General features: G+C 41.8%; 2 long non-coding RNA genes across 2 annotated transcripts; both read right to left on the bottom strand.

Moving 5' to 3' along the window:
- Nucleotides 1-222: 222 nt before the first annotated feature.
- On the bottom strand, nt 223-2,691 carry LOC139833141 (uncharacterized). Its single transcript, XR_011748285.1, has 4 exons — nt 2,536-2,691; nt 2,193-2,432; nt 1,358-1,411; nt 223-492 (listed from the first exon to the last, which is right to left on the bottom strand). It is a non-coding gene; the product is annotated as an uncharacterized lncRNA (long non-coding RNA).
- A 6,009-nt stretch (nt 2,692-8,700) lies between these two features.
- On the bottom strand, nt 8,701-11,274 carry LOC127313914 (uncharacterized). Its single transcript, XR_007859247.2, has 4 exons — nt 11,014-11,274; nt 10,671-10,910; nt 9,836-9,889; nt 8,701-8,970 (listed from the first exon to the last, which is right to left on the bottom strand). It is a non-coding gene; the product is annotated as an uncharacterized lncRNA (long non-coding RNA).
- Between the last annotated feature and the right edge of the window lie 1,014 nt (nt 11,275-12,288).

The following is a 12,288-nucleotide window of genomic DNA, read 5'->3' as shown; positions in this document are numbered from 1 at the left end:
AAACCAAAAACAGCAGAAAATAGCAACTGGCTCTTCGGCATCTCGTTAATAGGTTAGTGCCGGAAAATGCATAAATATGACATAAAGTATGCATAAAACATGTAGATATCATCAATAATGTGGCATGGAACATATGAAATTATCGATACGTCGGAGACGTATCAAGTCCCATATCTCTTGAGGTTGATCAATCATCTTGTTATTGAAGCGACACAACCTGAATACAGATTGAATCTCTGTGCTTTCTGTGCTAGTCCCTTGGATCAATCGCTAGCACACACAGTTCGATGAATAACCAGAATAGCAAATGCGTCAATTATTACAACGTATGATCCATGGTATAATTATTACAAAGCGCATAGCTCAAGGCTAGCTGAAAATAACATAGTTCAAGCAGCAAATAAATAAACGAAGAGCTCCATCACGCCACAGGCGAACATGTTGGGTGTAAGCTCGCAACCTACGGTATCACTTACTCGTCTTCAGAATAACCTGCAACATAAAAACGTTGCAGCCCCGAAGGGTCATTACACTTGGAATGGAAATGGCAAGATGTCATATGGTGGCTTTTTATGGCGCCTATCGCTACATGATATTTGGCAGGTGGAGTTCATATTTGCGTAAAGCCAGTTTTATTTTCCCTACTCTCAAAACATTTATTTAAAACATAGTATATCAATAAGACTAATTACTACCCATAATCCACCTGGTACATTAATATTCAGAAATTCGACTGACGAGATCATCCAACAGTTTCAAGCTCTAATTGCTCATAGATGTCCGTAACCGGGGACACGGCTAAGTACTTAGTTTTGACACTCTCGAGAGGCTGTACACATTCCCCACATGACCTAGTCTGTTCTTCTTCCATGACGCACATTTTGCTCAAATGGACAGATGTCGACTAGGACAAGATCTTTCAGAAGCAATACCTCAACCACAATGGACGCGCTCCGTCCTACCAATATCTACCACCCTCTGTACATTGGGTCGAGTTCTCGCAACCTACTCAATCTAGCCAGAGCCCATATAGCATGTGGTTGTACTGGAAGCTACTAAAACAAGAAACCGGGTTAATCTCTTTGTTCCTGGGTGGCCAACCTCAAGTGTGATGCACACGGTGCTGCCATAGAAATGACCCCGGTGCAACCACTCAACATAAACCAAGCATTACCACTTACCACCCAGGGGTGTATTAATTTTGACATGGTTGTTTTCATTAAGAGAATAAAACATTTATCTCTCGCAACCTCTCCACTTTGATAATATCCCAGGGCCAGCAATTTGAAAACAGTATGCACATAAAACAACTACCAATGCATAGAAAACAGTAGGATATTGAGTTTGTGACACTTGCCTTGGTCGGTGTTCAGACAGTCGTCGCAATCGCACTCGTTGCAATCCGGGCAATCTAACGCAAGCAAAATAATTCACAATCAAACACCAAACAACACAAACAGGTAAAACACATAATGAAATTATGCATGCATGCTCTGGAAAGAAATTGGATATCAAACATTTTCATAAACAATTAATGCAATAAAGGTTTCAAATAGCCATTTAACCATGAACAAAATATATATGTATAAAATAGTTTCTAATATCTCTTGCAGGCATACTGGTGGATAGGCAATATAAGTATCTGCAATTTTGCGTTGGATTCATATTAAAATAGTTTACAGAATTTAAAATATACTAGAAATACTATATAAACGATTTTAAATTGCAAAAATTCGCAAGTTTTGTAAAAGCACAAACTAACAGCACCAAAATGTTCCTCTCATTTTTCTGAATCCAACAATATATTATTTGTTCAATTCCGAGTTACAAAACTTTAATAATGAATTTTAAAAGATTAAACATTTCGAGGTTTATTAATAATTTTTGTCCGAAACGTTGTTCGAAAAAGTTTCTCGGATGGAGAAACTTTCTACACGAAAGTTGCAGGGAATTCAATTACGAACTGAATGCAAAAGGAATCATCTAAAACGGAGCTATAGATTATTTGTTATGAATTTTCAAAGATTATATGCGTAAACAAGCTAGCACCAACTGCATGATCGATCGATTAGGAAGTACGAGACAGTACGGTTCAGTTATTTGAGCTACAGCCTGCAGTGACCCTTGGATTCAGATCTAGTGGCATACGGAGGATTTGCTAATTCTATTCCAAAGTGAAAGCTGTGGCTTACTGTGGCACAGACGCGGCAAGGTGATGGCTCGGGCGGGCGTCTCCGGATAGCCCACAACGGCGACGAGGTGGTCTGAGCGATGCGGCGGACAGTGGCAGTACCGGCGGTGTTCTTGACGAAGGTTCTCGCGATCCTGAACGACGGCGACGACGGGACGACGACAACACCGGGCGGCACACTCAGCTGGTCGTTCTTGTCTTCGGCCCAACTCCGGCGACAATTTCCCGGCTCCTTAGTGGTCTGTAGATGGGGTAAAAGGATGAGAACGAGGTGGTAGATCAAGGGGAAGATATTGGCGTAGGCGAGAGGGTCTCAGGAGGTCTGAGACGACGACGACATCAACCTCCGAAGCTCAGCGATGGCGGCGGCGGCTCGAACTCCGGCGAGAAATTTGCGTAGCCTGGCGGCGCAAAAATTGGGGATTTTAGGGGAATAAAATAGAGGAGGTTTGGGGGTATTTATAGGTCGAAGAATCCGTGGCCAACGCTAACAAAATTGTTGAGATTTTCGTGGACTACTTCTCCGTCTCGTTCACGTACAGAGGCTGGAGTTTTGGCTGAGGTTGAAGATGCTCTGCGGGACCCACGATCAGGAAAAGAAAAGAAAAGAGAACGGGATGAGAAAAGCCCCGTGCTTCGCTGCTGTGCTGGTCTCGCGTGGGTTGGCAGGGCGCCTGGCCTGGCCGGCCGGCGGGTTCTTTTCATTTTCTTTTTTTCATTCTTTTTCTTCTCTGTTTTCTTTTCTGAAATTACTGAATTAACTACAGGCTACAAAACTGACGCAAAATAAAAATACGAAAATTTGTAAAAACTCTCAGTACAGTACTGGATATACTGGGCACAGCCCCAATCCAGTAAAGCACTAGGGTAAATATAATATGCATATAGATTAATTAACAAGGAGCAATACTAGCAGTATAAAACTTTTATGCAAGATACAAGTAAAACATTTTCTAAAACTGAAAATTTTACATGCTGATGTGATGCAATGCATGAATTCGAAAATGCACAGTTTTTAGGATGTTACAAACCTAACCCCCTTAAGATGAATCTCGCCCTCGAGATTCGAAGTGGCTAGCAAATAGGTGTGGGTGGTCTTCTCGAAGATCATCCTCTCTCTCCCAAGTTGCTTCCTCCTCTGAATGATGATTCCACTGAACCTTGCAAAATCTGATAGTCTTGGTGCGAGTAAACCTCTCTCGTCGTATCAAGAATCTTGACAGGCTTCTCCTCATATGTAAGATCACTTTCTAGTTGAACCTCATCCAATGGAATGGTGTCTCTCAACGGTGTGTCTGCCATCTCCGGATGACACTTCTTCAACTGGGATACATGAAAGACGTTATGAACTGCCGATAGTGCCTCTGGCAATTCTAGCTCATATGCAACCTCTCCTTTGCGTGATAGAATTTTATATGGTCCGATGAATCGCGGTGCTAACTTTCCTTTGATTCCAAACCTCTTAATGCCACGGAGCGGTGAAACTCTAAGGTATGCTCTATCTCCCACTTCATATGTAATCTCTCTACGCTTGGAATCCGCATAACTCTTCTGTCTCGATTGAGCTACCTTCAACCTATCTCGAATGAGTCTAACTTTCTCCTCAGCTTCCTTGATCACATCAGGTCCAAAGAAACTACGCTCTCCAACTCCATCCCATAACAATGGTGTTCTGCACTTCCTACCATACAATGCCTCAAATGGAGCCATCTCAATACTGGACTGATAGCTATTGTTGTAGGAAAACTCCGCATATGGTAAATTCTCATCCCAACTAGATCCATAATCTAGAGCGCAAGCTCTAAGCATATCCTCCAAAATCTGATTTACTCTTTCTGTTTGTCCATCACCATGCGGATGAAAAGCTGTGCTAAACTCCAATCTGGTTCCAAGTGATTCATGCAATTTGCGCCAAAAGTGAGAAGTGAATTGAGTACCTCTATCAGAAACAATTCCCTTCGGAACTCCATGTGAGCACACAATCTTGCTCATATAAATCTTGGCTAATTTGGCGCTTGTGTATGTGGTCTTTACTGGTATGAAGTGAGCTACTTTGGTCAAACGATCAACCACTACCCAAATTGAATCATACCCCGCTCTAGTCTTGGGTAATCCTGTGATGAAATCCATACCAATTTTGTCCCACTTCCAATCGGGTATAGGCAGCGGCTGTAGCAATCCTGCTGGTTTTTGATGTTCAGCTTTCACTCGGCTGCATACATCACATAATGCAATATACTCTGCAATCTCCCTTTTCATATTAGCCCACCAAAATCTCTCTCATAAATCCATATACATCTTAGTGTTACCTGGATGAATGGAATATGGCGAATCATGAGCCTCCTGGAAAATCAACTTCCTAATCTCCGGATCATTGGGCACACATAAACGCTTCTCAAACCATAGCGTTCCTTGTTCATCCAAACGAAAACCTTCAGCTTTACCTTTCTCCATATTCTCTTTTATTTCATCCATCTCATCATCTCCCTTCTGAGCTTCTCTAATTCTATCTAGCAGCGTTGGCACCACCTCCATCGATGCTAGATATCCCTTTGGCACTATTTCCAACCTAAGATCTTTGAATAGTTCACATAAATCCGATGGTAACTCCCCTGCGGTTAAACCATTCACATAAACCTTGCGGCTCAATGCATCAGCTACAACATTAGCCTTTCCGGGGTGGTACTGCAAATCCATATCATAATCCTTTATCAATTCCAACCATCTCCTTTGTCTCATGTTCAGCTCTTTCTGAGTAAATATGTACTTCAAACTCTTGTGATCAGTAAACACATCACAATGCTTTCCCATTAGATAATGTCTCCATACCTTAAGTGCATGCACGACGGATGCTAACTCCAGGTCATCCGTTGGATAATTCCTCTCATGATGCTTGAGTTGGCGCGAGGCATAAGAAACCACTCTTCCATCTTGCATCAATACACTACCAAGTCCTTGACGAGAGGCATCACAGTATACTTGAAAATCCTTCTGAATATCAGGCAAACATAAAACAGGTGCACTTACCAGGCGTTGCTTCAATTCTTGAAAGCTGGCCTCACACTCCTCAGCCCAAGTGAATTTCTTCTCCTTCTTCAATAATTCAGTCATCGGTTTGGCAATCTTGGAGAAATTTTCTATGAATCTCCGGTAATATCCTGCAAGTCCTAGGAAACTCCGGATTTCCCCTGCATTTTTAGGCGACTCCCACACAGTTACAGCTGCTACCTTACTTGGATCAACTGCAACTCCTTCTGCTGAAACAATGTGTCCAAGAAATCCCACTTTGTTCAACCAAAACTCGCATTTGCTGAATTTAGCATACAACTTGTGTTCCCTAAGTTTCTCCATGATCAAACGCAAATGCTTCTCATGCTCATCTTCATCTTTAGAGTATATCAATATATCATCAATGAATACCACTACGAATTTATCCAAGTACTCCATGAATACCTTGTTCATCATAGTCATAAAATATGCTGGAGCATTTGTTAGTCCAAAAGGCATAACTGTATACTCATATAAACCATACCTAGTAGTGAATGCAGTCTTAGGTATATCCTGCTCTCGAATCTTCAATTGGAAATAACCCGATCGAAGATCGATCTTAGAGAACACCTTTGCTCCTTTCAATTGGTCAAACAAGTCATTGATATTGGGCAGCGGGTACTTATTCTTAATGGTCACCTCATTGAGAGAGCGGAAATCCATAACTAGTCTCTTAGTAGAATCCTTCTTCTCCACAAATAAAACAGGCGCTCCCCAAGAAGATGAACTAGGCCGTATAAAACCCTTTTGCAGTTGCTCCCTAAGTTGTTTCTTAAGTTCCTTTAATTCTTCTACATCCATCTTATACGGTCTCTTAGCTATAGGTCCAGTTCCAGGCATTAATTCAATAAGAAACTCAACATCTCTATCAGGTGGCATTCCTGGTAACTCCTCTGGAAATACATCCGGATAATCTCTCACTATGCGCACATCCTCTATGCTAACCCCCTTAAGAGAATTGATGTTGGATCCCTTAAGCTCAAACGTGGACTTAAATCGAATGCGCTTCTTCTCCGGGGTTGTAAGCATTATTGCTCTATTAGCACAATCTATGACACCTTCATATTCCGTCATCCAATTCATGCCCAATATTATATCTAAGCCTTGTGACTCCAAAACAATCAGGCTAGTGGGGAAACTATGTGCTCCAATCTCTAAGGTTAAATGGGGGCACCCATAGGTCGCAATCATCTCTCCCCCAGGTGAGTTTATTCTAATAGGCCTGTTTATTGTCTTAGTAGGTATCTTATTTCTATCCACAAATACCCTCGATATGAATGAATGTGATGCTCCAGTATCGAATAGTACGAGTGCTGAAAAATTATTGAGCAGAAACGTACCAATCACGGCGTCTGGCTCCTCATAGACTTCCTCCACGTTGACATGGTTGACATGTCCCTTCTGAAACGGGGTTGGCTTTGCATTCACATCCTTCTTCTCCGGGCAATCACTAGCATAGTGCCCGGTCTTCCTGCATTTGAAGCACTCCACTTGGCTGATATCCCTGCCGGTGAAGTTGTTGGGACGGTTTCGGCCATTGCTATCTCCATTGTTGAGGCCATTACCTCTTCCAGAGTTGTGGTGAAGATGCTTCTGTCCATTATGGTGGTGGCCATTTCCTCCTTTGTGCTGATGACCCTTCCCACCGTGGTGGTTGTGTCCACTGCCTCCATGCTTATGTTGTCCAGAATTTCCATTACCATCATGGAATGTGTGGGTCCTCTGATGCGGCGCTGAGTTGTTGTGGTTATTGCTATGCTTCCTCTTGCGGTTCTCACCGTCGCTTTCCCTCAAGAATTGTTGCTTTGTCCAAAAGTGTCTGAAAATCAGGAATATGCACAATGGACAATTGAACAGCAAGATCATCATGCAAACCATCCAGGAATCTCTCCTTCCTCTTTGCATCAGTATCCACATCTTCCGGTGCATAGCGCGCCAAGTTGCTGAACTCCTCTATATACTCAGCCACAGTGCGGTGGTTCTGGCGCAGGTTTCGGAACTCCCTTCTCTTCAAGGTCATAACTCCAGTTGAAACATGAGCTGTGCGAAACCCTTCTTGAAACATTTCCCAGGTGATTCCGGCAAGGGGGTGAGTTATCTGGTAATTATCCCACCATGATGCAGCTGGTCCTTCAAGCAAGTGAGCAGCAAACCTCACCTTCTCAGCTTCAGTACATCCCACTGTCACTAGGTCCTTGTCCACAGCATGCAGCCAGTCCAATGCTATCATTGGCTCAGGTGCAGTAGAAAACTTGGCAGGCCTCAACCTCAGGAACCTTGTGAGCATATCTACCCCTGGAGGTGGATTATTGTTGTTGTTGTGGTGGTTGTTGTTCTGGTTCTGGTTCGCTATGAACTGATTCATGGTCTGCATGAGTTGTGCCTGTGCGTTGATCAGCAGCTGCACATCGGGATTGGGGTTGTTGTTTCCAGTGTTGTTGGTCCCGGTTCTTGCACGTCGAGGAGGCATCTGTTGGTTCAGCAAAGGTAAGTATAGATAGATAGAAACTAAAGAAAACACTACCCATACTAATACACAAACATCACAGAACCAAACAATCATAGCAATTGACATAACCACAAACAAGTACCGTTGAAAAAAAAAACATGACAGATTCTGTCCAGATTTCGTCTACTGTAGAAACGGAATTTATTGGGCATCCAAATCACGTCGGAATCGAACGCCAATTTTTGTGCATGTACTAAAGGAAATTCCGCATTTTAATATATTTTTTCAGATTTTTCTGACGTTCCAGGAATTTATGAAAAATCGCGCAGTACAGACTATCAGCAGAAAAACTGTAGCTCGCACAGACAACAACTTTTGGTAAAAACGAATTTAATACTGATTTATAAACCTCACGAAAATTCCATCACAATCATAGTTTAGAGAAAAGCAAATCCTAAACTTAAACTTGTCATACCACATGTTTTGATATGACATAGATCTAACGCGATATCGATTTCCTAACGAAGACTAAATTGGTGGACAATCCTAATTAGAATTTGAAGCGTTCGATGTAGTCCGTGCTCTTCTGGCACCGGCGCTTCTTTGGGCGAGCATCTATGGCTGGTGGTTCATCCTCTTGAGGATCTTCATCATCACTTGAGACATAGATGATCACTTCCTCAGGGTCCTCTTCCTCTTCCTCATCATCTTCAGCATTTGCGCCACCTTCATCTCCACCATCCTTATCATCATGTCCATATTTTCGAATAAGTAATCCAACAGAGGTTTGACTTGTTAACTAAAGTGGGTAATGAACATCTACTATTTTGAATAGAGGAGAGTGAGAAAAATGATAGATATAGAATTATGAGAAGTGAAGAGCGAGAAGATATAAGAGAAAATTAAATAAGTTTTCAGTTCCTATGGTCTTTCTAATCTACTCCATTTTCTAAGGTCACGAACCTACAGGCAACACAATGCTCTGATACCATCTGAAGCGACACAACCTGAATACAGATTGAATCTCTGTGCTTTCTGTGCTAGTCCCTTGGATCAATCGCTAGCACACACAGTTCGATGAATAACCAGAATAGCAAATGCGTCAATTATTACAACGTATGATCCATGGTATAATTATTACAAAGCGCATAGCTCAAGGCTAGCTGAAAATAACATAGTTCAAGCAGCAAATAAATAAACGAAGAGCTCCATCACGCCACAGGCGAACATGTTGGGTGTAAGCTCGCAACCTACGGTATCACTTACTCGTCTTCAGAATAACCTGCAACATAAAAACGTTGCAGCCCCGAAGGGTCATTACACTTGGAATGGAAATGGCAAGATGTCATATGGTGGCTTTTTATGGCGCCTATCGCTACATGATATTTGGCAGGTGGAGTTCATATTTGCGTAAAGCCAGTTTTATTTTCCCTACTCTCAAACCATTTATTTAAAACATAGTATATCAATAAGACTAATTACTACCCATAATCCACCTGGTACATTAATATTCAGAAATTCGACTGACGAGATCATCCAACAGTTTCGAGCTCTAATTGCTCATAGATGTCCGTAACCGGGGACACGGCTAAGTACTTAGTTTTGACACTCTCGAGAGGCTGTACACATTCCCCACATGACCTAGTCTGTTCTTCTTCCATGACGCACATTTTGCTCAAATGGACAGATGTCGACTAGGACAAGATCTTTCAGAAGCAATACCTCAACCACAATGGACGCGCTCCGTCCTACCAATATCTACCACCCTCTGTACATTGGGTCGAGTTCTCGCAACCTACTCAATCTAGCCAGAGCCCATATAGCATGTGGTTGTACTGGAAGCTACTAAAACAAGAAACCGGGTTAATCTCTTTGTTCCTGGGTGGCCAACCTCAAGTGTGATGCACACGGTGCTGCCATAGAAATGACCCCGGTGCAACCACTCAACATAAACCAAGCATTACCACTTACCACCCAGGGGTGTATTAATTTTGACATGGTTGTTTTCATTAAGAGAATAAAACATTTATCTCTCGCAACCTCTCCACTTTGATAATATTCCAGGGCCAGCAATTTGAAAATAGTATGCACATAAAACAACTACCAATGCATAGAAAACAGTAGGATATTGAGTTTGTGACACTTGCCTTGGTCGGTGTTCAGACAGTCGTCGCAATCGCACTCGTTGCAATCCGGGCAATCTAACGCAAGCAAAATAATTCACAATCAAACACCAAACAACACAAACAGGTAAAACACATAATGAAATTATGCATGCATGCTCTGGAAAGAAATTGGATATCAAACATTTTCATAAACAATTAATGCAATAAAGGTTTCAAATAGCCATTTAACCATGAACAAAATATATATGTATAAAATAGTTTCTAATATCTCTTGCAGGCATACTGGTGGATAGGCAATATAAGTATCTGCAATTTTGCGTTGGATTCATATTAAAATAGTTTACAGAATTTAAAATATACTAGAAATACTATATAAACGATTTTAAATTGCAAAAATTCGCAAGTTTTGTAAAAGCACAAACTAACAGCACCAAAATGTTCCTCTCATTTTTCTGAATCCAACAATATATTATTTGTTCAATTCCGAGTTACAAAACTTTAATAATGAATTTTAAAAGATTAAACATTTCGAGGTTTATTAATAATTTTTGTCCGAAACGTTGTTCGAAAAAGTTTCTCGGATGGAGAAACTTTCTACACGAAAGTTGCAGGGAATTCAATTACGAACTGAATGCAAAAGGAATCATCTAAAACGGAGCTATAGATTATTTGTTATGAATTTTCAAAGATTATATGCGTAAACAAGCTAGCACCAACTGCATGATCGATCGATTAGGAAGTACGAGACAGTACGGTTCAGTTATTTGAGCTACAGCCTGCAGTGACCCTTGGATTCAGATCTAGTGGCATACGGAGGATTTGCTAATTCTATTCCAAAGTGAAAGCTGTGGCTTACTGTGGCACAGACGCGGCAAGGTGATGGCTCGGGCGGGCGTCTCCGGATAGCCCACAACGGCGACGAGGTGGTCTGAGCGATGCGGCGGACAGTGGCAGTACCGGCGGTGTTCTTGACGAAGGTTCTCGCGATCCTGAACGACGGCGACGACGGGACGACGACAACACCGGGCGGCACACTCAGCTGGTCGTTCTTGTCTTCGGCCCAACTCCGGCGACAATTTCCCGGCTCCTTAGTGGTCTGTAGATGGGGTAAAAGGATGAGAACGAGGTGGTAGATCAAGGGGAAGATATTGGCGTAGGCGAGAGGGTCTCAGGAGGTCTGAGACGACGACGACATCAACCTCCGAAGCTCAGCGATGGCGGCGGCGGCTCGAACTCCGGCGAGAAATTTGCGCAGCCTGGCGGCGCAAAAATTGGGGATTTTAGGGGAATAAAATAGAGGAGGTTTGGGGGTATTTATAGGTCGAAGAATCCGTGGCCAACGCTAACAAAATTGTTGAGATTTTCGCGGACTACTTCTCCGTCTCGTTCACGTACAGAGGCTGGAGTTTTGGCTGAGGTTGAAGATGCTCTGCGGGACCCACGATCAGGAAAAGAAAAGAAAAGAGAACGGGATGAGAAAAGCCCCGTGCTTCGCTGCTGTGCTGGTCTCGCGTGGGTTGGCAGGGCGCCTGGCCTGGCCGGCCGGCGGGTTCTTTTCATTTTCTTTTTTTCATTCTTTTTCTTCTCTGTTTTCTTTTCTGAAATTACTGAATTAACTACAGGCTACAAAACTGACGCAAAATAAAAATACGAAAATTTGTAAAAACTCTCAGTACAGTACTGGATATACTGGGCACAGCCCCAATCCAGTAAAGCACTAGGGTAAATATAGTATGCATATAGATTAATTAACAAGGAGCAATACTAGCAGTATAAAACTTTTATGCAAGATACAAGTAAAACATTTTCTAAAACTGAAAATTTTACATGCTGATGTGATGCAATGCATGAATTCGAAAATGCACAGTTTTTAGGATGTTACAGTTATATTATTGATAAAAGTGGGTTTGAAAGTTTTAATCCCACTATTTTTGAGCTTGATAAAAATTATATGTTTGTGGATCATGAAAACCATGCTTTATGTGATAGTTATATTGTTGAGTTTGTTCATGAAGCTACTAAAAAATATTATGAGAGAGAAAAATATGGTTGTAGAAATTTGCATGGTACTAAAACACCTCTCTATACGCTGAAAATTTTGAAGTTACTTGTGTTTTATCTTCTTATGCTTGTCACTTTGTTCTTCATGAATTTATTTGTGTACAAGATTCCTATGCATAGGAAGTGGGTTAGACTTAAATGTGTTTTGAATTTTCTTTTTGATGCTCTCTTTTGCTTCAACTCTTATTTCTTGCGAGTGCATCATTAAAATTACTGAGCCCATCTTAATGGCTATAAAGAAAGCACTTCTTGGGAGATAACCCATGTCTTTATTTTGCTACTGTTTTGTTGTATCTTGGAAGTTGTTCCTACTGTAGCAACCTCTCCTTATCTTTATTTTATTGCAATGTTGTGCCAAGTGAAGTCTCTAATAGAAGGTTGATACTAGATTTGGATTTCTGCGCAGAAACAGA

This window comes from Lolium perenne, chromosome 7, assembly GCF_019359855.2.
Source record: "Lolium perenne isolate Kyuss_39 chromosome 7, Kyuss_2.0, whole genome shotgun sequence".
In the NCBI taxonomy this organism is placed as follows: domain Eukaryota; kingdom Viridiplantae; phylum Streptophyta; class Magnoliopsida; order Poales; family Poaceae; genus Lolium; species Lolium perenne.
Note: the sequence above shows the minus strand (reverse complement) of the source record. Positions and strands in the feature narration are given on the sequence as shown.